The following is a 26,825-nucleotide window of genomic DNA, read 5'->3' as shown; positions in this document are numbered from 1 at the left end:
AATTTTCCTGAATGACTTAGATAAAAAGTGTGAAGATGCCAGGAACGAAGGTGATCTATTAAATGACATGCTTCATGCAGTAAACTGGAGGTGAGAGAATTCAGCCCGGTTAAAATGTAAAACCTAATGGTCTCTTCTTCATGCCCTGCAAAGCGTTCATGGGATGCCAGTCCCCCAGCATTGACACCTATTCCAAATGGTGTTTAGCGAATTGGGGCTTGTGTATCTATAAACAGGAGCCCATCTACGGACTGGCTTTACTTGCCCCAACAGTTGCTTCCCATATTACTAACTCTTCTCATTTTACATTCAATATTTCCTTTCTTGACCCAAACTCCGTTCATATCAAAGGGAATTTTTCCACTGACACTCAATTGGCGTTGGATCACATCTCAATTTATCCGTTCCCAAGAAAGCCAGCCCAGAGCTGCCTAACTGTTGGAAAATCAGCATTCACAAACGTTCATTTAGACTCTGAATGGTTGTTCAGTTCAGCCAAACCTCTGTCCTGTTTTATCACTGAAAACTGTATAATCAAGTATTTGCCCAAGGAACAGCTGCTCTGCTCCTATATTCTTATGTGCACAACATTATATTATTGTTATTTGCCATTCATTATTCATTATCTTCCCATGAGACATCACTGATTTTTTTTCATTTTTTTTTACAAAACTACCATTTCTCGAAGAGTCCTATTTTTCACTTTGCCCAGCACTTTGCAGCCACTGGTTTTTCAAACAGGAAAAAAAAAAAGACACACTAGTATTTTTGATTATTGTCATCTTTATTTTTCCCTATCTTTCTTTCCTCCATGACTTTTAACAGATTATAGGGAAACAAAATGAAAACCCAAATACATTTCGTTTGTTCAATAAACAAGTGTTCCAAATGAATTATGATCATTTCTTTCTTAATCATCCCCACATTGAAACTTTCAGACATCTATTCAAAGGAAGAAGAGTAGCATGTCTCATTCACAAATAACCAAAAAATGCTGAAATCTAAATAAAGAGTGCATGAACACAGCATGAGCTGAAATGTGTTTGCTTAAATTAGTCATTGAACAACTACAAACAAGAAATAAGTATGCAAGAAAATCAGTGTGATTTGCAGATTATTTGTGAACAGAAAAAAAGCAGCCAAATACACCGGATAACTGATTAATTGTAATTAGAATGTGAGCCCCTGATCATGCATAGCAAATTTCCCACTGATCTGATTTCAGTGAAAACAGGTTTTGGTCCATGCTAATGAATTCTCTCCTCAAATCAACAGATTTCTGTTCTCCTGAAGAAAGCATTTGGTTCACTTCACCAATAAAAACTGGCCTCATTACCTAAAAACCTTCATTAAAATGATCCGTTATTTCAGTATGAAATTGTCACATACAGAAGAGGTGAGAAAAAATTATGGCTCTTGGCTCTCCAGGACCTGTTGATGTGCGTTTCTGTTTTTGCCAAAGTACTTGGATCTCTGGTAGCACAACACAGATGGGCATGACAGCATCAAATGGGCCAAATAAGTGCATATTGATGGATTTATTTTATTTAAACAAAAGGTTTGCATCAACCTACTCAACGATATGTATTTACAACTCTCTCTTTCTCCATTAGCATAGCAAACCAGCAGCACCATTTGATTTTGCTAGAAAATCTATAACTTTTGCACGCGGCTTGATAGAATCAGTATTTTGTTGAGGGTATTGGGCTCCTGATCCTGGTTTTTCTCATGACCTCTCTGAGGGCAGGAATGGCAGGTATGTCTACATAGCTTGCAAAGACTTGATATATGACTTCCTCCAAGACAAGAGCCACCGGTAATTTGCACAAATGCATAAGTCTGGCAGATGAGTGCACTTGGGAGATGCCCGTCCTCTCTCAGCCTAAGAGCATCCAGATGGGTCAGCACAGCACCAGGGCAGATGATCTGCGGTGCAGTAATTACAAAGAATTAGTAGCGAAGAGAAACTAACCTGAATGGACAAAGATTGCTCCAAAATTTAGACATTTCCCTTCAAAAGAGCTAATTCGGTTACATTTCCATCTTTCCCACATCACTGCTCAGTCTCTGAACAATGATGAGAGAGTTTTGACATGAATATTGGGGTGCACATGGGCAAATGAGACTCGCACTTGTAAGTCTGAGAGGAGGAACGCTGGAAATCACGAATGTTCAATCTGAGGTTAAAAATGCCTTTTGCTTCCTGCTGTGTGCAAATGTAAATTAAATAAGCAGAAATAAGCCAAAGGAAATGCTGCTTGATTGGAAGCAGAAAGCTCCTGATTTTCCAGCTCTAAAAATGAAAGATTTTGTATAAGAACTTAGAGGTAGAATACCTCCCAGGTTCAGAATCATCGAATTAACAACCTGAAGATGTATTAAACGTCCAATGTTACGAGACAATTCCTGAAGCATAGACGTCATCGAGGCAATGATTAGCCCAGGAATTGAGTCTGACATCAGTTTAACCCTGAAGTAACGCTGATGATTTGCAGTGGTGTGCAGGCGGAATCCGGAACTGGGAGACCTGGTGGAGTTGTCACAAGAAGCAGAAAAGGGAAAAGTGCATTAAACCCACAAATTTACTCCAATAATTTTGAAGAAGAAAAAGGTTGTGTGGAATAAAAGTGAAAGGCACTGAAGCAATATGTTGCAAAGTACAGTACTGCAGAGCTCTGATGAGCATCAGAGGCACAGACTCGTAGTAAATAAATGTTATTACGCTGCCACAATTACAGCTTCTTTCCTGTTTTCAGACTGGTTGAGCCATCTGGCATGGGCATCCAGATAAAAGTTATGCAATTATTAAAACAAGCTAAATTAAATTAATTTAAATTAATCACAGTGTACAAAAATAACTGGCCAGAAGCATCGAATCATAGTTGTTTTGAACATGATGACCTATTTTTCTGGTTTTGCTGGGCTTCTTCTAATTATGAGATAACATGCTGTCTTTGAAACCAGTGGCAAAAGTCCAGTTGAGTGAAAAGAGAGATTTGCATGGAATACTGTTTCCCTTGTACACGAGCAGTGACATGCTTCATTAAACAACATGCACATACTGTACTTAATGAAGGATATAGACACTTTTTTTCTTACTGTATGTTAGCCTGTCATGTAGGATGTGAAGTTACTTCATAACATTAAAATATTTCCCACATTATTTTGGGAAGATTCAAAAGACTTTACGATTCCCTTAAATGTTATGAGAAGTTTCTGCCCTTCAAACTATTAATAACATGTACTTTTAATTTAGATGTTTTCAACATGATATTCTAAATGCTTTATTTGCCACAAATGTAGGTTTTCTCTTACAAATTCAGCCAGTCTTTTGGTGAAAATGTGTTTAAAAAACAGTGTAAAAAATGACTAACACAAAATGGCTTGATTTGAAGTGCTGAAGAAAATGGGAAGGCGTTCAACTAACAACCTCCCAGAGCTGCTAGGAATAAGAGCAGTTGAGAAGGAGAACCCCAAGAAGGAGAATCCTGAAGAATTTCTTTCTATATTTACCAAATCTGCTTGCCAGTACATGGAGGGAAGAGGCAGCATCTTGCCTACTGCTTGGTCAGAGGCAGCCTGGCTCCAGGTTTAGGAAGGAGAAGAGGAGGCTCTGGGGAGACCTTATATCTGTCTTCCAGTACCTAAAGAGGGGCCTACAAGAAGGGCAGGAAGAAATTATTTAGCAGGGCCTGTTAGGATAGGATGAAGGGTAATGGTTTTAAATAAATAAGGGTAGATTTAGATTAGAAAAATAAAGGAAGAAATTTTTTACAATATGGATGGTGGAACACTGGCACAGGTTGCCCAGAGAGGTGGTGGATGTCCCATCCCTGGAAACATTCAAGGCTGGGTTGGACGGGGCTCTGAGCAACCTGATCTGGTTGGAGATGTCCCTGCTCCTTGCAGGGGGGTTGGACTGGATGGGCTTTGAAGGTCCCTTCCAACCCAAACCATTCCATGATTCTTTGTGTATGTCCTACTGATTCAACAGGACATGTTTTCCATAGGCAAGGCTCCTGATGTGTGCCTGAAACCCAGCAACGGACTCATTGAGGACAAAAGGATTGTAGCTTCCACAGCTCTAGTCATGAGCATCCCCAGCTTTAGTGAAAGCTCCCTAAAATGCTTTTCTGCATCCTAATAATCCATTAAAAGCCACCCAGCAAGGATCTACATATCTTCCTACAGCACAGACAAAACTCCCTCTGAACTCTATCTGGCTTTCTTTTTTTTCCTACTCTTTTGCAATTTTTTTTTCCCAATTACATTGGCTTTAGGTAAACCCCTTTACAGAGGTTCTTCCGATCTATAACTGAATTGTATAAAGAGACAGTTCAACTTGTTTAATGCATCGGATTGGAATCCCAGCAGCAGATAAAACAAGCTGTTTATTTGGTTTTATGCTCCTGATGTGATGTCCCCCACTGGGCAGAACGATGTGTCACATAGTGAAGGGGATTTTGTGGGAGGCAGGGAAAATCTGTCCTAGATATTGACAAGTAGTGTTTGTTTTTTTTGTTTTTTTTGTTTTTTTCAGAAACGCTCAGGGAGGAGGTGTAAGCTGTTGTAAAACAAATTATTTTTCCTAAGTCAGGTCCATACTTCTCAGAATAAAGCATAGGCAGGAATATTTATCACTGGCTTTTTTTTTCTTTCTTAACTAGGAAATGGTAATAACGCATTCAGTGTAAGGTTCTGCTTAAAAACCTAGCCTAGACTTGCTGTTCACCACTTACCTAGTGAGATTAAAATGCAGAGGTGGTAATAGCTGTAGAGAAATCCAGATGTGGAATATGTGACTTGGATCAATATGGCATAAAATGTTAGGCAGAGGGGATTCTCTAACTGTAATTAGGTTTTAAGCTTAAGTAGCTGCAATTTTACAAATTTCTCCCCCTTCCAAATGACGAAGAAACTCCTTTGAGTACAGCCGATAATCTGCATACTTTCAGTCTAAGGAAATGAAAGCGGATAAATTATTCACCCAAAATGACACGAGGCATTTACAAAAGGAAGTTTATCTCTAATAGCATTGTTATTACCATTATAATTGTTACAATAATTTTCTTTTTAAAATCTCATAAGTCTGTTTCTCACATGTGCATTTAATTCAGATTCTCTGTGAAGTAAATATCATGCTTATTATGTCTAGGTTGCAATAGACTTGCCTGAAATCTTTTCTTCTATAAGTTTTCACCTTCTGAGAATGTTGTTGATCCTCAGAGGTAACATGGTTATCTATCTAGGAGAAGGATTGAGAGGCTGGAGATGTAGTCCTGTTCTTGGCCTTCTCATTTAACTTTAGCAAAGCACCTTTAAAAAAAAAAAGCCTCAATAGTGAAACAGGATAATGGCCCACATGTATCTTCTCTATTTAAATCAGTGAGTTTTGCAAAAGGAATGGACTAAATATAAGACTAACTCATTTTTTTTTACACATAAGGTTTCAGATCTTTGGTTGAAAGTCCCTAGAAGTGTTAATTATCTTTATTCCAGCGTCTTTGTATAAATGATCTTGCTGAACAATCAAATACTGCAGCCTTTTATATTTTCTTCTGTGGTTGGTTCCACTAGGATTACAGTTGTTCTAAAAAATACATGAAAGACAACAGTTATTAGCAAAAGCCTTGGAGATTCGTATTGACAGCGAGGACCAGAGGGTTAAAGTCAGCTATTTGGAGATGTCTGTACATAAAAATACCCACTAGACCCATCAAGAACTCGGGTGTGCATACCATGGAGCATCACGTCAGCTATCTGCATTTGTGAGCTAATAAAACCCATGCAGAAATACTTGATTTGTATTCATACCTTGGGGTCTGCACACATAAAAAACGGCAACGGCAAAGATCTGTGAACAATTGCATTTGCCTCACTTTGAAAATCTGCCCGTTAGGATTGGTCTGTGTATTTTGAGAAATAACCCATCTTCCTCCTTCCTCCCAAGTGTTTGTTATTGTAGTGACCAAGTTCTCTTGGAAGCATGGTGAAAACAGGTGAACGTTTAGAAGGGGGCAAGAGAAAGGAGTTCCCATCGTACGACTAAGCAGACAAATGAGGTATTTGGAGAGAATTGTTTGCATGCAGCTGAGTTTTCTAAAATGTTATGAAGTAATTGCATTATGAAAATAATCAGCGGCTCTGCATTCTGATCATTAGACGCTGATGATATAATTGTGTTATAATGAAAAGCATTCTGGTGATTATTCCATGGAGAACTTCTCTGCAGATAATATTCAAATTTATTTTATTTTGGCATCATTTCAAAGAAGATGAAAGCACAATGTAAACAGCTGGACTGTGAGGTAATGTTATTATAACTTCTGAAGTATGCCCCTTTTATAAACCATTATCTTGAAAAAGTTCTTTGAGTTTATCTGCATAATGCCAACTGAACTTACGTTTTATGGTGGCTCATTAAATAACTTTGTTCTGTATTTCCAATGGGAAAGAGTAGTTTTCTTCTACTTTTTTTTTTTTCTGGGTAATTAATTAGAAATCCTCCCAAAGCCATAAAAATCAATAATACTGCATGATCGTTTATAGCATTCTCTCTTCTACTGACACTCTATGTCAAATCTTAACCATGTGTACTACTAGTGACTTACATTTTTGGGCATTTTCCAATGTATAACACCAGCCAGATCTTTTTCCATTGGTAACTTCACCATTGTTTCAGAATAAGGATGCTGTATTTCCTCAAGTTAATCATCAATCTCCAAACTAGGCATCTGGAATACAACGCACTCACCAAGGTGGACGAGGATTGCCTCCCAAAGGTAATCCAATCCTTTGGGTTTTGATGGGACAAACAACTCCCTGGAGGAATCTGCTTTCCTATTGAATATCTGGCAAACTGTGGCTGTGGGTATATTAATCTCTCAGCTAAATAAGAAAACTAAGTTATTCTGCTGCCTTGTTAAAAGCTGTGTGTTTTTCTGCTATTGCTACAGTATTTGGATGCACCTTGAACAGTAAACCACAGTTTTACGCTCTGCTGACTATATTGCTTCCAGGGAGATGTCTGGGCTACAACATGAGCTAATCTTTGTCTTGTAACAAGCTCTTTGTTTTCTACTCACAGTTTCTTCATATAAATACGTAACTCCAGTCCTATTTGATGGGTAACAGGGATGAGACAGCAGAGGGGAACACTGTTCTGCTCAGTAAGACCCATTAGTTTCCCTGTGCTAGAAACAAGCATTTCCAATCTCTGAATTTCCCAGCTGATTTAAATCCTCTCCCTGCCTTTTTATCCATTATACACACGGCTGTTTTTTGAATTTGTGGTTCAGTGCAAAGAGAAAAACAATACCAATTCAGTGTGGTGTGAGCCAGCCGAGTCCAGTAGCAGCAATGGGAGCTGGGGGGAGAATGAGAAACTGTAAGTGTTGAAGAGGGGATACTGAGATCTTGACTTCAAATGTCTTTCTGCATTGAAAATACCATGCTAATTGCAAAGTTGTTGCATTATTATTTATAAATGTAGGCTAAGGTTATCTTGAGTCCTTTAAGGGCTTTTATTTGTATTTATGGTCCCACATAGCAAAGCCTGCACAGTTCATGGGAGCAGCGTGCTCTCTGGGTCGGCATGTCCTTGTTCCACCTTTACCTGTGTAAAACCAGAGTAATCAAAGGGCTGCAGCAGTGCTTTGAACGCACAAGATCAGCTCCTCCTGCTTTCCTCATTCTCAGGTCTTCAAATCCTGTGTTCGCATCTTCACCACCCTGCACCTGTGACGCGCTGAATCAAGTGTGAAGGCTGAAATAAAATGCCCTGTTTCACTTGATAATGTTTTTACAGGGGAAGTAAAAGCCTACACCTCTCATTGCCTCTAATTAGAACAGCACATAACTGGCAGCGCTGAAAATAAAGCCTGTAGCACAGATGTTTCTTGTTGTCTTAGCAATTTAAAAGAAGGGAAAAAAGGCAGCAGCAGAACTCAAAAAGGATCTGTAAGCCTCTGGAAGGTATTTAGTTGCCTAATTCCAAATTGCTTTAGTAAGATTTAAGCACCTAAATACACTTGAAGATGTATTTATATATTTCTCTATGAATACTGAAGAAGACAATAACTAAATCTTAGACCTTTACAGCCAGAACTCCATCTCCTGCTTTACCTACTAAGTGCCACTGCAGGATGGAATGAGGTAGAAAAAGCCAACAGGGAGGAAAAACATTGTTCTCCTCCAGTCTCCGCAGTTCAGCCGACAAAGAGAACTTCCACAGAGTCCAACTACTCTAAAGCTGGAGTTGATGCATCTTAGTCTATTGGCCTGTGAAGTTGATTGCTGACTTGCCCTTTCTTACTTTCATCCCGTAAGGGTCTCAAAATGGCATGGTAATAATAAACTGCTGTAACAAGGAGTAACAACTGCGACTCCCTAGTTATTATGTTTTTTTTTTTTACAGGGAGCTGGATTTTTCATGTAACTGCGATGTAAGTTTTTTGAGATGTTGCTTTTTCAGTGCTTTTTATTTTACTGCAGTAATCAAAGAGAAAAATCATTTCTTTGACATGTTATGCGAATCCAACAGAGAAACGCTGGAGGGAGGCTTTGGGAATTGCTAGCTGCATATTCTACTGGCAACAGAAAGGAAGGGTTGGGATAATTCCTGTACCTTTGATGGGCTTGCGCTATCTCCAGATATTGCTGAATCATTGAAGCCATAGGACTTCCACCTGGAACTCATAAAAACACTGGGGGCAAGCAGCATTTGTGTTTAAAATTTACCATATTGAAGTATGTATTGGATTAATTTTTTTTTTCTTTTTTTAAATGCCACCATGGAAAAAATCATTGGATGTACCTACATGGTCTTTTCTCACCACCGTTCCCCAGCATATCTAGAGACATAGATGGAAGCTCTGGATAAATGGTTCTTCCGGGGGAAAAAAAAATAATCTTCTGCAGCTTTGCATTGGTTTATAAATCTATTTACTAAATAGTATAAAGTGAAAGAATCATGAACACAAACATGGTGTAGGAAAAGGCTTGGGAACCACTGGCGCTGCTGTCACTAGACATGACATACACATAATAAGACAAACAGGTTGTACATCTACCATCAATTACAGCTGTGAGCAGGGTCCTCAGAGACCTTATAGAAGAACATCTCTGCCCTTTAAAACCAGATCTCTGCTAACAGTTCCACTAATCTGCAGCTGCGCTTGATTATATTAGTATTACATGTACTATGTATTACATGCTATGGCACCTCATCCTGATAATATTAAAACACACAGTTCAGCAGCACCTACATATCAGCCAAGCCAGCTTCTCCTTCCTCCCACGCCCACTGTGCTAAGCAAACAATAGGTATGGTTCAAAAAAAAACCCCAAAACAAACAATTCTTATCCCTAAGCCACACAGTTTAAACATTATGCATAGCGGGGTGTTAGTAACAGATGGACCGTTACAGTGCACGCCGTGAATACCACCTAAGAACTGAATATATTTTGTATCAATATTGTGGCTGGGAAACAAAAATCCTCATGAAGACTCATTCCTGTGAATAAGCCGTATCGTCTGGCGGTTTTAACTAGGGGGGGGGTGTGGTGGGGAATAACAAAAGCAATCATTCCGCATAATGGGATAACTACCTGCAACAGCTCTGTTTACACAGGCTGTCAGTTCTGCTGGGTAAATAGCACACAAGCGAAATTAAAGGAAATCTTAATGGTTCACAGATTGAAACTTTGCAGAAGAAATCTTTAATGCATGGTGAACCTTTGCATAGAAGAGGTGTTAATGGGAGTTTTGAAAGGCGTTTATTTTAGTTTAAGGGGAACCTTTGCAATTCATAGTAATTTCTCTCTCATAAATGCATCATACATGTCCTCGGTATCTGCCTTAATGTTATCATTTCCTCTGGTAATTATAACTCTAACTTCTGCGTAGTGAGTCTGCATATCTATAAAGCTTAATGTTTCACATCCCATATTATGCTCCCCTGGTAACCGCACTCTGCTGCTACCCTTGGCTTCTCGTTATATGGCCTGCCATGACTGAATATGGTTTGTAATATCCCATTTCCTTCTTTCCCTATTCCTAATTTAAAAGCAACTGTTATTTAATGCTTGCAACGTGCATGTCACAGAGCTGAAACATTTAGCTTAGGGCCAAATTCTGGTCTTCATTGACGGGAAAACTCCCATTCATAGCAATGAAGCCAGGATGTGTCTGCAGCTGCTTGAACCTCACTTCGTTCAGAAAAGTGGGCTACGTTTGTGCTTGGTGGCTTTGGTGTGTCCTTCCAAGAAGCTGACAACCTTTCTACAAATGCCTTTCCTGAAAGGAGAATGAAAATTAAAATGAGTCGAAGCAGAACATGAATCAAGCAGGAGGCGTTAATGGATTAACTCCTTTCCAGCACCCCTCCACCATCTCAAGGACAGGGCGAGCATGAAAACTTGTCCCCTAACTTGAAGACCTGCCTAGCATGAGACTGGCTCAGCTGGTCAGAAAAGCCTGCCCAGTCTCTTGCACCATTTGCTGAACAAATGATTATTTAATCTCTGATTAATCAGGACGCTTACGTAAGTGCTAAACTGACCCCTAGAACTTCTTTCTCTGACACCCGCAACAAAGTGCTGAGAAGCCTCAGGTCCTTTGGGCTTTTCTCATGCACTTGTTCTCATACCTAAGTTTTATTACACTTTCTGCATTAAAAACAAAGAAGGCCATCTGATTACATTACACAGTAGAGTATCTGACTCACCGTTATAAATATCTTTAAGATTTTTTTTGCAAAACCCTGGATAGCTGATGTTTAAATCGAGAAGAAATAAAATTAGTTCTAGCACTCTTAAGGAACTTGGACACTAAAGAAGAATATCGCACAGCAAACTTGCTTCCCACCCTTGAATCCTGTGCTGTGTCACACGCTAAATAATTCTAAATTCCCATGAAGTCTATCTGTTCCTGAAAGAGGTAATCTATCAGCTTGTCATATTGTGTTTGCAGGTTAAATATTCGCTAATGGTTTATTAGCACATATATTGTAGATGATCAACTTTGATTAACGCCCAAGCGCTACAGAGTTTCTCATATTTAATAAATATTTTCAGTACTCTCTTATTGCTTTATCAACATACATTACAATAACTGTCTAATAATTGTAAATCAATACACACCCTGCAGTAGATCATTCTGAAGCAGAGAGCTGTTAAAAAGTGAAATGCCAATCCAAACTCCTCTTTCACTGCTTTATTATACTTTCTCTGCTGATTTTTATCTTTTTATGAACCCCCAACAATACCAGGACAGTATATTGTTTGAATCACCTCACTTGGACACAATTCTTCTCCTTGTCTCAATTAACCGAGATTAGGATCGCACTCTTATCTTTGCTACAGGCTGAAGAGGCAAGTGTGATCCTTGAGGTCTTGTGGTTAACTAATTTTACTTTGCCTCTGGCTCTCCCTTGCTTTCTCCTCTATTTCGTTATTTTAATTGAAACTTGTGTATGTACTGAAATAAATGCACGCTTGTAAGCGTACCTTGAACAGACTGAACCCCACATCCTTGGTTTCAGCTCAGAGTGGACCTTATGAGGAGACTTCTTGTCTAGATTTAGGTTGGAAGATGTAGCTTTCCAGATGCTGCTCCCCTGGATGTCCTCCACCGGCAAAAGAGAGAGGGAAATCTTTCTAAAGAGCAGCTCCCAAAGCAGGCAGGATATATCTTCCTCCACAAGTGAGAAAAAAGGGATGACTAACTTTGACTCAACACCTACCTTTTGCATGGCTAAAGTTAAGGAGGATGAATCATACTGTTGGTGTACCGGTCTCCCTTCTCTTTATAGAACAAGAATTTGTTGTTGCTGCTGTCTTTATGTAGCCCTTGCCCCAAAATGCCTACTGCTTTTACAGTCTTTCAAAGACATATTTTACAGAATCATACTACCGAGTTGAAATCACCGGCTGGAGTCCAGGTACGTGGAGACCAAAAGCCACCAAATTTAACTGCAGAATATGTTATTTGGTGAATAGACTTTCAATAAATTTTAGTATGGTTATTTGCCCTGGATTGGCCAATCTATTTAATGCTTCCTGCTCTTTGAAAGCAGTCCATTACTTCTGGAATGATTTCAGGTAATCAGGAACCTAATGTGAGGAAAAGTACTTCTAACAACAAAGTCTTTCCTATGTTGGAGTGAGTCAGTCCCGGCCAGCAGAACTGTTTGTGAAAATTATTGCCACTTCCTGCATTATTTGTTAAAAATCGCTTCTTACCAGCTCTATTTACTAGCACTGCTGTACCCTCTCTGAAGACTTCTGCTTCCAAACTTCCACTCCACAAAGTCTTTCAATGTTTGATGAGCACGACTTAATGTAAGACACCCTCCACACACCCCCGTACAGCTGAATATCTGCATTTACTCTGCTGTATGGAAAGAGCTTATTTTAAATTTTTTTTATGAAAAAAAAATTATAAACTACTGATATTAGCAAACTTGTTAAATTCTTGCCTGCTGCTCAATAAACTGATCTGACGGTCGATATATTTCTTCTTAGCAACTTCCTCTAATATTCCCACACATGTTTCTCCATCTCAAGACTTTTAAAACCGCATCCACAACTTCAGCTGCAGGCAATAGATGCAGAGATGACACAACATATCACAGAAATGAAGCCTATAAGAGTATTTAGGTGCAGTTGCTTTGCCGGAAGTTTTCTGGCTTTCTTACTTATCAGACACAACAACAACAACAACAACAAACAAAAAGAAAAAGTGAGGTGCGTGGGAGAATGAAGGACACAAGATATTAATTCTTAGAGTCAGTGAGCTGTACTGTAGAAAATGAAGCCCGGGAACATATGCCACATGTTTGTGAAGTGCTAAATGATACCAGCTCTCCTTTTCAGCAGGCACAAACCAGCCAGCTAGATTAGAAGATGCCATGAAATGAAAAGGAAAAGAAAACAATAGAAGTATCTACTTTAATGTTCCCCAAAGGACAATGCAACTTATCACAGATGCTACAGAACTGCATAAACTGTGGTCTAAAATTGAAGATTTATAGATTACAAACTCAGAAGACATCCCTATGTTCACCTGATTTGACCTTCGGTACAGTTCATGATACATACTTTCCCTGAGCACTTCTTGCATCAAGGCCGTAACTTTTGGCAGCGTTAGGACTCTTCTCCTAGAAAAACATTCCAACATAAAGAGCTAAAATGATGGGGAATCAGTAACACGCCTTAGTAATTTGTTACACAGAGCCCCCACAGTTTAAAAATGTGTATTTTGTTTCCAAAATTATTTCACTTATTTTGTCCATTGGCTTTTGCCATGCATCTGTCAGCTAGATTAAAGAGCTTTGCATTATCAGAAGTCTTCTCTCCGTGTTCCTGCTTACAGATTAGAAGGTGACTTAATCATAATCTTTTCTCAGATAAACTAAATAAATTGATCTTGTTTAGTCTTTGACTGCAAAGAAGTCTTTCCAGACCTCTATAAATCCAAACACTCTCCTAGACTCTCCTCTTTGCAAGATGCGGTTTCATATCTGAAATATCTGACATATTTTCTGCTTCTATTTGTATGATTTTTCTGGTTTTATTGAAATTTCTGTAGCTTAAATCAGGCCACCTTATCACATGATTCACAATGCTCTGTGAAATCAGCCCTTCATTGTAATTATTTCTTGTAACTCAAAGATCTCATTGATAATTAGTGTAGTGATGCCGTCTGATCACTTATGCCTACAGTGCAGTACAGTTATGATTAGGATTTTATTTAGGTTTTTAGAGATTTCTGATCTACTAGGTTCACATTATGCTTGCAAAGACTCCTCTCAAGAAAATATAAAAGTCTTCTTCCTTGTATATATTTTTATCACAATTCCACATACTGGCTCAGCTTTTCATTTCTGGATGCTTTCATAGACAACTTCTGATGACAAAGCTTGGAGACTACTACGACTTCCGGGGAGACCTTAGAGCGGCCTTCCAGTACCTCAAGAGGGCCTACAAGAAAGATGGGGAGAGACTCTTCAGTAGGGCCTGTTGCAATAGGACAAGGGGTAATGGTTCTAAAATAGAGGGAGGTAGATTTAGATTGGATATTAGGAATAATTTTTACAATGAGGGTTGTAGAGCACTGGCACAGGTTGCCCAGAGAGGTGGTGGATGCCCCATCCCTGGAAACATTCCAGGCCAGGTTGGACGGGGCTCTGAGCAACCTGATCTGGTTGGAGATGTCCCTGCTTGTTGCAGGGGGGTTGGACTAGATGACCTTTGAAGGTCCCTTCCAACCCAAACCATTCTATGATTCTATGACTTGATTTACTAATGAATTTCTTTTTAATTAAACAGATTTAGAGGTCTTAGTCTAGTTATAGTGAACAAATACCTTCCTCCAAAATTTACCAAAATAGCTAGTTTAGATACTGATTGGTCAAAGGCTGCAAATACCACAGACTACTTTCTTTACTTGCACATACGAGAGGTGCTAACAGTATTTATGACAGCATATGGGCTAGTTTCACATCTTTTCTAAAATATTTCCAAGCTACATTATACAGTGGAGTAGTCAGAGATAGTTTGACTTGGTTACTCTGTCAGATGTACGAGGAAGGGCTTTTGTAGCTCTAAGCCTAAAGGTGACAATTTAGGGAAGAGTATTACTATATTGCCAAGTATTTTTTAATTTTTTTTTAACCTTTCTTCTCATTTACATGTGTTTCAACAGTCTTACAGAAGGTGGTAGCAGCTACCCTAAAAAAAGCTTTGTGCCTTTAAAGCGACTTCCTTTTACAGGAAACACATCTTTTTTTTTTTTTTTTTTTCAGTTGGAGACCTCTTTGCTCTTTAGTCCTAATCAGTTTTTACATAGGAAGCAGTTGAAGTAATTCTTCTCAAGTGAAAATACGTTAAGGAATAGGAACATTTCATGTGTTGTTCATGTGTTTATGGCCAAGGAGTCAAATTTAAATGAGAATCTCTGCACCATAATCTTTTTAGCAAATGTTACCAGCTGTTCAGCTCCACACTTTCTTCCTTCTAAAAGCAAGTAAGAAAGTGAAAATCCATCATATCAGTCAGCTAGTGGTTCTCAGTACTCTTACCTTAACAGATGATATCTCAGAGTGCCTGTCTTTCTGGAAATTTTAGTTTTAATGGGCTGGTATCCATCTTCCTGCAAATCTTAAAATAAAAATATGCATCAAGTCATTTATCTATGCCATGAACCTATATATATAGGCTCACTTTTTATATGTTCTTCTGAGAAATAGTACTTAATTTTTCTTCTACATATATTTATTATGTCTGACTATATTTTTCTTCATTGGAAGTGCCAGTGAAAGTAGCATGGCTGCTTTAGTATTTTGATATCCTTCCAAACGCAAAAAAAGTGTGAGAATATTAAAAAAAAAAAGAAGAAAAAAATTAGAGACTTACTTATAATAGGTAGAAATTTTCTGAGGAAAAAAAAACTCCAAAGAAAGTATTTTCTAAATGTTACAGTCAATGGGATCCTAGGAAAAAAAAAATCTTCTTCATACATATATAATTCTGTATTACATATCATTCTAAATGTTATATATATAACTATATAAATATATTGTGCTATATTACCTACCCTGCATTTTTCCCTGATAGTTGCACAGAGCCCTGCATGATAGAGTACGGATGCTAAACAGAGAACCATAAAATCATAGAATAGTTTGGGTTGGAAGGGACCTTCAAATGCCATCCAGTCCAACCCCCCTGCAAGGAGCAGGGACATCTCCAACCACAACAAGTTGCTCAGAGCCTCATCCAGCCTGGCCTTGAATGTTTCCAGGGATGGGGCATCCACCACCTCTCTGGGCAACCTGGGCCAGTGTTCTACAACCCTCATCGTAAAAAATTTCATCCTAGTATCTAATCTAAATCTACCTCCCTCTATTCTGAAACCGTTACCCCTTGTCCTATCACAACAGGCCCTGCTGAAGAATCTCTCCCCATCTTTCCTGCAGCCCCCTTTAGGCACTGGAAGGCCGCTCTAAGGTCTCCCCAGAGCCTCCTCTTCTCCAGTGAACTGCCCCAGTGCTGCAGAAGTAAAGATCAATATATAAATTTACTGTAATAAAGATAAATAAATTATCTGTGATCTTTGTCCACACTACAGCAAAACAATCATTAATTCTGAACAGCTAAAATATGTGAGGTAACATAGTTTCTAATCCAGGCTTTTGGCCAGATAGTTGTGACCTTGGTGGCAATGGGACATAACAGATTACACTGTACATTTCTAGTTCTATAGAAACAGTCCTGGAAATATGATTTTTACAAACTTTCTCCCCTCTGGCACATAAGAACTACTTCGAAAAGCCAGTTGAAACCATACACCTTATACAGCACCCTGGGGAGCACAATGCCACTGGGTTTTTTTGACAGCAAAGCCAGAGTAAGGGAGGAAAACGAATGGAGCACATTTAAACCCACAACATTTTGTATTTTCATTTCTTATATGAGGGAGCTTGCCAAATATTCGAATAACTCAGATGTGAGCTCCATTTACACGTCTATATCAAATCATAGCTTCTTGTCTTTAAAGTCACCCCCTTCGTTAGTCAGCTCCACCCTCCTTGACTCGTTAACCTGGTAGGACGCTGACCTTTCCAAATATTCTCAGACTTTACTCTGTGGCTGTCAACTTTCCCTTGTACTACTGTTCAAACACGGGAAAAGCTCCATACTAAAATCCAAGCATCCATTACCTTATCTTTCTTCAAATCCTGATTTACAGTTCATATCTCTCCTGTAACCTACTCACGTCTTCCTTTTTTGTTACTTGTTTACTTAGCAACAACAAAAATACTAGAAATGTGTAAATACTTTATTTCTTTTTTTGTTATTGTCCACTGACTGAAATGAAAAAAAAAATCAATATTTTATTTTGATAATTCATTTTGCTTTAACTTATAGTCAGTCTGGCAGAAATGAAAAACAAAGATGAAATTATTTTGAATTGAAAAAGTTTTTGTTTGACCCTAAACAAAGTAATTGCAATCATTTCTTAAGGTCCATTTTTTTATCATAAAGGAATTGACTTTTTGAAACACTATTGTTATTTAAAAATGATTTTTTTCTAGTTTTTTTTTTCCTTTTTTCAAATAGTATGCATATATTTTGGTTACCATGACTCAGCTTCTTTTTGTTTTCATTAAAAAGATTCAATAGGAAAAATTCTCCATAATCAGAAACATAAATGGAACAGAAAACATCGTAACACTTCTTTGCTTTGTTCACTTACGTGCAAATTCAGCCTTCTTCTCCTCTTTCATGTGTTAGTGTCTTAATCTGTAAAGTTTGCTGAGCAATGATGCCTCCATTTAGTGTCTGTGCAACATCTGCCAAAAAAGAAGTCTGGACCTTAGTACGGCTTTTTTCTTTATAGTCCAAATCAAATCCCAGTAAGGGATGGAAATGACCTTCCTTTCCTGGCTTTCCAGATTTAGATTTAGATCAGGTATCTCACCACAAATATACTGAACAGAAATATTCACATGAATAAAGTAATCATATTTTTATAGCCAAGTGGAAGCACTTAAGGGTTGTTTAATTTATCAGTATAAAACTATTAATAAGAGGATAAATTTTGCCAAGAATGTTGGCAAGAGATTATGTATTCCTTATAGGATTTATCTGTTCCCGTTAGTTTAAACCTTTAGCAAGACAACATCAGAAAATTAGTTAAGGTGTCAGCTTAAAGATCTGAAAAATGCTTTTTCAGAGAAGCTTTGGACAGAAAAATTCACATTTTGGTATGCTTTGAATAGCTTTCAAAGCCAAACCTTGGGCACAAGTGTGCAATTACTCGTGGAGTACTGAGTTGACTGCACATGGCTGCTGTTGGGAGATGTGTGTAAAAGAGAAAACAAAACATTCAACCAAGGAGCAATCCACTATCAACCTTGGGATGCAGTGCAGTCAGATGGAAAATGGGTAGAGGACATATATATATACACATATGTATTTGTTTGTTTTTTTAATTGGCATTTGGAAAGACAACATTCCTGCTGAGTCAGGATTTGCTCTCACAGATTGCCTCTATCCAAAGCCATTGGTGCTCTGCACTCACTCCTGGGCTGTACCTGGGAACTGGACACTGCAAAGTTGTTGTAGGCTTCTGGAATGATGGTTACCGTCTTCATGCCATCATAGCCAAACTGACTATTTTAGAAACAAAAGATAATGGCACAGCATTAGATCATAGAATCATAGAATGGTTTGGGTTGGAAGGGACCTTTAAAGGTCATCTAGCCTAACCTCCTTGCAAGCAGCAGGGACATATCCAACCAGATCAGGTTGCTCAGAGCCTCATCCAACCTGGCCTTGAATGTTATCAGGGATGGGGCATCCACCACCTCTCCAGGCATCCTGTTCCAGTGTTCTACAACCCTCAGTGTAAAAACATTTTTCCTAATGTCTAATGTAAATCTACCTCCCTCTATTTTAAAACCATTACCCCTTGTCCTATTGCAACAGGCGCTACTGAACAGCCTCTCCCCATCTTTCCTGTAGGCCCCCTTTAGGTACTGGAAGACCGCTATCAGGTCTCCCTGGAGCCTCCTCTTCTCCAGGCTGAACAGCCCCAACTCTCTCAGCCTGCCAAGATTTGTCTCCTGTGCTCCCCAGCTAAAGTATATGACGTGTTCTGCAGACTCAGGACTTCCTAGCTCTATGGGAATGTCCCATTCAATGGCAGAAATAGTGGAGAGCAATGATCTCAAATTTCTGGCCTATTTTCAATCCGCAGTGTCCTTCCCTGATATCACACAAAGGAGAAAGAGTTTTAGCATGTCCTTAGGATATAATATAATATAACTGTACTAATTATTCCTGGCTGAATTATAGAATGAAGTGATCCTGTTCTTTTTTTTTTTTCTTTTCTTTTCGTTTTTTTTTTCTCTCTCCCCCTCCAACTCTCTTCTGATCCTCAGCACTTTGCAGGTTTGGGACTATAATCAGCAATTCTCTGTGAAAACTTATCATCTGATTAAGCACTGTTGGTTCATGCTGATAGGAAGAATTGCCTAAAAATAAGGAATCAATTTTGAGCCAAGTGTTGTAATTTAAAAACTACTACTTAAAAGGTATAGCGTAATGTAATTAGTCAGGGGTGTAATTAGAAACATTTCGGTGATGGCCTGAGTGAATGACATTTCTTGCTTATACATGCATTTTGGAAATGTTACAACCTGATTCAAGTTCTCAAAGCAACTTTTGTCTTGAACTTTGTACACTGTAGAAGTGGGAAAAAATAATTGGCAATTCCTTTGAGGTGATGCTTTCCTGACGCTCCTCCAAAATGTCTTTGCTACAATATTGCTCTTGTATCGTAGCCTTTATTCAGGTCAAAAAGCAATTTCAAGCAACGCAGCTTCATGTCAGATTGAGTAAAGACTAATCAGACTTTCAATCTTGAAGATGCTCTTTAGGGAAGCCTGTTATACAGACACATTTAGTCGATGTTCTGCTGATTAGCTTTCCATTTCTTAGACATCTAGTGAAGCTCCATGGTGAAGGTACCAACTTCTCAGCATGTAGCCACGTACGACAGAATTCTGGTTTACAGTCCCTGCATCCATAGCAAAGGCAAGTTAATTTGACTTAAGCCATCCTAGAATGAAAGAGAATCAAACTTCTCTGTGTTGGCTTAGTTCCTTCACAGGACAACGGCACAGGCATGAAGAAATATGACACATACGACTGGAGCGTCAACATGGAGGGGTACAGGCTTTTTAGAAAAGACAGGAAGGGGAGACGAGGAGGGGGTGTCGCTCTGTACGTCAGCAACTGGCTGGAGTGTGTGGAGCTCTGCCTGGGGATGGAGGAGGAGCTGACAGAGAGCTTATGGGGGACGGACAGGGGACGTTACGGTAGGGGTCTGTTACAGGCCGCCTGGCCAGGAGGACAGAGCAGACGAAGTGCTCTATAGGCAGATAGGAGCAGCCTCACGGTCACAGGCCCTGGTCCTCATGGGGGACTTCAACCACCCTGACATCTGTTGGAGAGACAACACGGCAGGGCACAGGCAGTCCAGGAGGTTCCTGGAATGCGTGGATGACAACTTCCTCCTGCAGGCGATAGAGGAGCCGACAAGGAGGGGTGCCATGCTCGACCTTGTGCTCACCAACAGGGAGGGGCTGGTGAGGGATGTGAAACTAAAGGACAGCCTTGGCTGCAGCGACCATGACATGGTGGAGTTCAAGATCCACGGGGCAGCAAGGAAACTACACGGCAAGCTCTCTGCCCTAGACTTCAGGAAGGCGGACTTCGGCCTCTTCAGGGACCTGATGGGCCAAGTGCCATGGGAGGCGGCCCTGGAGAGAAGAGGGGCCCAGAAAAGTTGGTCCATATTCAAGGAGCACCTCCTCCAAGCTCAGCAGAGGTGCATCCCAATGAAAAACAAGTCGGGCAAAAAGGCCAGGAGGCCGGCGTGGATGAGCAAGGAGCTCCTGGACCAACTGAAAGTTAAAAAGGAAGCCTATAGAGGGTGGAAGTGGGGACAGGTAGCCTGGGAGGACTACAAAGAGGCTGCGCGAGTGGCCAGGGATAAGGTAAGGAAGGCCAAAGCCGTAGCATAACTGAATCTGGCCAGGGATATAAAATGTAACAAGAAGAGCTTTTATAGGTACGTAGGGGACAAAAGAAAGTCCAGGGTAAATGTAGGCCCCCTCCAGAAGGGAACTGGTGTCCTGGTTACCCAGGACATGGAGAAGGCTGAGGTTCTCAATGACTTTTTTGCCTCAGTCTTCACCGACAAGAGTTCCTGTCCCACCGCCCAAGCTGTAGAAGGCGCAAGCAGGGACTGCGAGAATGAAGAACTGCCCATTGTAGTCGAAGAGCAGGTTCAGGATCATCTGAGGAACCTGAAGGTGCACAAGTCCATGGGTCCTGATGAGATCCATCCGCGGGTCCTGAGGGAACTGGCGGATGAAGTTGCCAAGCCACTGGCTATCGTATTTGAGAAGGGAGGGATGCCATCCAGAGGGACCTTGACAGGCTGGAGAGGTGGGCCCGTGCCAACCTCATGAAGTTCAACCAGGCCAAGTGCAAGGTCCTGCACCTGGGTCATGGCAATCCCAGGCACAAATACAGGCTGGGTGGAGAATGGATTGAGAGCAGCCCTGAGGAGAAGGACTTGGGAGTGCTGGTGGATGAGAAGCTTAACATGAGCAGGCAATGCGCCCCTGCGGCCCAGAAGGCCAACCACATCCTGGGCTGCATCAAGAGAAGCGTGGCCAGCAGGTCGAGGGAGGTGATTCTCCCCCTCTACTCTGCCCTGGTGAGACTCCACCTGGAGTACTGTGTCCAGTTCTGGAGCCCCCAACACAAGAAGGACATGGACCAGTTGGAGAAGGTCCAGAGGAGGGCCACGAAGATGATAAAAGGGCTGGAGCACTTCTCTTATGAGGCCAGGCTGAGAGAGTTGGGGCTATTCAGCCTGGAGAAGAGGAGGCTCCAGGGAGACCTGATAGCGGTCTTCCAGTACCTCAGGGGGGCCTACAAGAAAGATGGGGAAAGGCTGTTTAGTAGGGCCTGTTGCGATAGGACGAGAGGTAATGGTTTTAAAATCGAGTGGGGTAGATTTAGATTAGAAATTAGGAAAAAATTTTTTACGATGCAAGTTATAGAACACTGGAACAGGTTGCCCAGAAAGGTGGCGGAGGCCCCATCCCTGGAAATGTTCAAGGCCAGGCTGGATGAGGCTCTGAGCAACCTGACCTAGTCAGGGATGTCCCTGCCATTTGCAGGGGGGTTGGACTAGATGACCTTTGAAGGTCCCTTCTAACCCTAACCATTCTATGATTCTATGATTCTATGAAATGTCATACTATAACTTGTAAGACTTTCCTCTTGGATAGGAACACTACATTACAGATCAGACCAAGGAAAGTAATATTTAGGCTAGGACTGCTTTTTGAGTAATGTTCAAAGATTTGGCTGTGGGCTAACTTAAAATTCAGGACCATTGCTACTTTATGAATGAGACTGAAAACTTACAGAATTAGGTGGTACTTTGTAGTCGCCTTGTCTAGTGGAGGGTCTGTTGCCAGATGTCATAATCAAATTGCTTTGGTGGAAAACTAGTAAAGAAAGATGCTTTTGGAAAATGATTTAATAAAAAAAAAGGTAATAAATGTGACCAGAGTAATATGAAATGGATAAAGATAGGGAAGACTTTACTGAGGGTCAATGTTATGGATGGAAAAAAACAGTTTTTGATAGAAGTTGGGACTACAACTGTAAGAACGATTCAAGTTTGGCAATGTAGATCTGAAGCTCTTTATAGGTAAGGATTGGAACATGCTGTTTTATCTTTAAATAAATATTTTAAAAAACATAAAACAGATTTCCTTGGTATATTTGAAAGCTCTTCGTTCTAGGAGAACATATCTGATTTTTTAATGACTAGCTGTTCAGAAGCAGCCTAGTATACAAAAAACTGCACATCATTTTTCTTCTGTGTACACAAAAGAAAAATTTGATATTTTCAAGGTTGTATAACCTGTTCCTTCTATTTTTTTTTTCTCTGTAAAAGCTGGAGGGTTAAGCCTCTGTATAATTTACCGAATCAAATGTTCTTCCACATAATCAGTGATGGATGGAATGTACAGATGTTTCATCATTTAGTACTGAGTAAACATCTCTCCAGAGTTTCTACGGATCTCCTTCAATGTTATGTACTCCTCTGTTTAAAACTATGACTGATTTTTGCTATACTAAATCCGTTCCACAGAGCGACTTTCTTTAACAATATATCATTTCTTATTTTTCCTAGGACATTCTGTTTTCACAGTTTTTTACGCCTGGTCGTATGGTTTTGGTTTTTTTTTTCATATTTGGAGAGGATGTTAGGTAGGGTGAGTTATTTAATGATCAGCCTTAAAAAAAAAAAACCCTTAAAAACCATTCTGTCTACTCCAGACTTAGCATTTATCGCATCGGAAAGTGATAAACAGCTGTATTATATAGCAACTGTTTGGCACGACGCAGTAAGCTCACAACTCAGATGACACTGCAGTCACTGTGAGAGAGGGACAGTAACAGCAGACCGATTAAACACCAGTGCCTTGGAGTAAAGCTTTGCCTTGCACCCTGTGACTCGCTTTTCTTGTGTGTGACATCTTGCAGCTTTTTGTTTAAAATGTGCATAATTTTGTAGATACGGTACTTACAGACTTTAATCAGCAGTAAAGACAAAACAGTATCGCTTTTGTTCCCCTGCTAAAGCTCTTTTCATGTAGTGTCACTAGCTGCTCAACAACCACATTTATTCTGAATGTCTTGTACAGCGCATCCAGTCCACGGGAGCAAGAACGTTCCTGACTCTTTTTTCTTACAACAAATATTTTCAACACATTTTCTATCCCAGGTTTATGAACCACGATTAACACTGCAGTAACATTTGTCCTTGCTCATCCTGCAGCTGTGCACAACCCCCCAAAATGTTTAGAGCACAACTCCCTGACTATTCCATAACTCTCTCATTTTGCTGATGGCCCTGATTTGGCTAAAAACTCCAAAATGTGAATGGTGGAGGAGGAGGTCAAATTCATCCCTAACAAGACAGGTCTGACAAAATCATGTAGGAGGATTTATTTGCCTTTCAAACCTGAAGGTATATAAGCAGACCAGAACTAATAAGTGCCAGATATAAATCTGGTACAAATTGCTCTCTTTTTAGTTGAGTGGAGTAACACAGCTTTCTCCCATCTGATGATTTGGTCCTTTGTTTCTCATTAGTAAGAAATAAATACATTTTTATAGACACAGAGAAAAAAAAATTAGCTCTGAAGTCTGTTCATCAGTTCTTTTGTAACATCACTTGGATTAAGTTGGGAAAACTTAATTAAACCAAAAAAAAAGTAAATTTCTCAGGAGAAATTAAGTGCAGTGTGCTTCCTTCTGTACGTGTCTGACCCTCTTAGTGCTGTTTAGTTTCTGCAATATTGTAAATTATGTAAACAAAACTGAATCAGTGGACTATTGCTATATTGTGCTGTTTACAGAGGAATAGTTCTGTGCTGTCCTCATAGTAGGGGCACAGACAAGAACTTGACATTTACCTCTGCTGTTTGCCAACAGCCAGCTGGTCTGACAGGATATGTGTACCAGCAGGACAACCAGCATACGCAAAGCTTTATGTAACATGCGCCATTTCTTGCAACGAGGGGGTCAAAAACCTGGACAGAACAAAAGCTGGGGATACTTTAAGAATTTGAAGAGCATGTATAGAAAATATAGGACAGAAATTCAGAGAAAGATAAGTCTTTTAACTCTATTCATGGAAGAATTTATTGCACTAAACTGAATATTAGGGTCCTTTTACCACAAGCTTTCCTAGAGAAGCTGCAATATTTTGCCTATCTTAGTATCTCTTACAATTAAATAATTTTGAGTTTAGTTTTGTAAGTACAGAGGAGTCCATGGTTGAAAACTTTTTCTTCCTTTGCTTTACATTTGCAGCGCAAAAAAATGATGTCCCCATTCATATTAGTACAGGTTTTTGTCTGGGAAAGGATGTTTGCCTGTATAGAACCATGAAGAATTTGGCAAAAGAAGAGGTGATAAAGATTTTGGGTGCCTTACATGTTTACTTAATTTTAAGACCCAATTCCTACAGAGGGATATTGCTACAGCATAATGACTTTGGTTCCTAAGAAGCTCTAAGTTCAAACATCCTCGCCCTAGAGAACTTACTAAACCACCTAAATTTCTACTACACTCTACAAAATATGATCATCCCGATCGCATCAGCGGCTATTTGCAGCCCAAGGCTATTTTCAATTCAGAAACGTACCTCTGGACTACCTGAGGAACCTGAGCTGGTGGATGTGTTGCAGCACAGGATGGGTGGGACAAGAAGCAGCAATCAGTCACAGCCATTTTCCTTGGTAAAAGGGCAAAGCCAAGCCAACTTGTTGTTTAAGAGCCTGGAAAGATGTGGATTGCAGGCCAGGCTGTCCGAGGGACTCCAAACCCACAGTTCCCACTCCAAGGAGTGGGCACAAAGCTGGAAGTGCTGTCGTAACTGTTGAAAGTGCCTGTTCTGCTGTAGCTGAACCTGGGCACATACATACAGAAATATATAATTTTGGGACTTCTGCAAATGAAAAAGAAAAAAAAAAAGTCAGGAACCCTAATTTTGTAGCATTTGCTAGAGGCTTCTTGTTCACTGAGTAGATTGGAGGAGGTGAGGGGAAGGGGACCAGCCCCCAGTTCTGCTATTTAGTATGAGAAGTAAAGAACCTGGAACACATTTATGTCCTGAAAGTGTAGTCTACTGGTCTGCAGTTCACTTTTCCTTTAGCATTGGAAAGATGGTATTTCTAATTTCCATTTTCCTGACACTAAAATGCTTTTAGGATGAAATGTAAAGACGCAGGAGGCTCAGAAGGCGCATATGAGCCAACACGCGGGAGGTCTGCATAACAGCCAAAAACAGCACCTCCTCTCCTGTGCTGCAGTCCCACGTCCAAGCACTCTGTTCCTGTTGCGCTGCTTCAGAATAAAGGCAGCAGTTTTACTTCAGTTTACACTTTGGTTCCACATAGCTAGCACTTTATTTTTAATTTCCTCTGTCCTATCAGGACATAATTTTCCATCATTATGGTCATTTACTTCAGTAATTTGGATTGACTCATTAAATTGCTTCCTTCCTTTCTGTCTTTACAGATGAACTGTATTTAATGGCTGTGTTACATAACACACACCTACCAGGACCACTCTGAACTTTCTTGAAGGGCAGTTCAGTTCTTTTCCACCACATTTATCTAAGCATCTAAGTCTCATTTTGAAGATGCCAAATGTTCTTTCAATTACTATTCTGGTCACTTTCTGAGTTTCATTATAACGTATAATGATACAGTTTTCAGAGAGAATCTGGAGATAAAAGAGAGATTAGGCAATTTTTCAAGAGAGATCCACTGTCACCTTATAAAGGTAAAGAAAGATTGTTATAAAATAAAAGCCCTCAGCATATTCAAATGTATTGGAATACCTAAATATTTGCTCATTAAGAAAATATTCTTGAAACATACTGTTTGGAAATAACATTACAAAAAACTCTGGGAGGGAGAGGTGAGATGCATAATACAGTAGTATTAAAGCTGATTTGCTCAATATCTTACTTTTACAGTTTCAGCTTAGATCTGATGTCCACCCAGCTATAACTCATCAAACTACCTTGTAATTTACATCTTTATAATTCCCTCTGACTAATAAAAGGTACAACAATTAAGGTCTTAACTGCACAAATAAAGGATCTTGTGATAACAGCCTTTGCTCACTCCTTCCCTTTTCACCGCTGTTATCAGCATTCTGTGCTTCATTATGTCAAATTCAGATTGTGCTACTCCTTTGTTCTTACACAATCTTGTGCTGTAGGCAGTAACCTGGCAGCCTCCTTCCTACCACCAGACCCTCCCTGTTGTTCTTGAAATGCAAGAGTTTCATCTGGAGGCAGACCAAGGAGCCGGTATAATGGCTTTTTTTTGCGGCACTGAGGACAAAAAGAATTCAAGACAGTTTGTCATTAATCCATATTAGACCACATCCTGTGGTTATTGCTTAGGCATATCAAGGTCAAAGGAGATACTCACTTAAGACGTACAAGATCTGGACCCTTCATGGTGTTAGCTCCTTCTCTACGGTTGGGATTTTTAAGAGGCACTCATGTAGGGAAGGCAAGCTACATAAGCCTTGACTCACTTCTAGGAAAGGGGTGCTATTGCACACTACCTAAAAGGCACATAAGATATTTTTGGCAGCTCAATAAATAATGAAAATATATCTTCAATACTTTAATGTAG

General features: G+C 39.8%; 2 long non-coding RNA genes across 3 annotated transcripts in view; both read right to left on the bottom strand.

The window, feature by feature from the left end:
* Positions 1–788: 788 nt before the first annotated feature.
* Positions 789–4,936, bottom strand: LOC147601043 (uncharacterized). The gene is made up of 3 exons (XR_015258561.1): positions 4,740–4,936; positions 3,514–3,656; positions 789–1,926 (listed from the first exon to the last, which is right to left on the bottom strand). It is a non-coding gene; the product is annotated as an uncharacterized LOC147601043 (long non-coding RNA).
* Positions 4,937–8,926: 3,990 nt separating this feature from the next.
* LOC147601042 (uncharacterized) overlaps positions 8,927–26,825 on the bottom strand; it is a 28,566-nt gene continuing 10,667 nt past the window's right edge. For both annotated transcript variants that reach the window (XR_015258560.1, XR_015258559.1), the window contains 3 exons: positions 17,258–17,354; positions 15,084–15,162; positions 8,927–13,983 (listed from right to left, as the gene is read on the bottom strand). This is a non-coding gene — a long non-coding RNA (uncharacterized LOC147601042). The remainder of the gene's footprint in view (positions 13,984–15,083; positions 15,163–17,257; positions 17,355–26,825) is intronic.

The sequence above is a fragment of the Chlamydotis macqueenii genome, chromosome 4, assembly GCF_036417535.1.
Source record: "Chlamydotis macqueenii isolate bChlMac1 chromosome 4, bChlMac1.mat, whole genome shotgun sequence".
Lineage (NCBI taxonomy): Eukaryota > Metazoa > Chordata > Aves > Otidiformes > Otididae > Chlamydotis > Chlamydotis macqueenii.
Note: the sequence above shows the minus strand (reverse complement) of the source record. Positions and strands in the feature narration are given on the sequence as shown.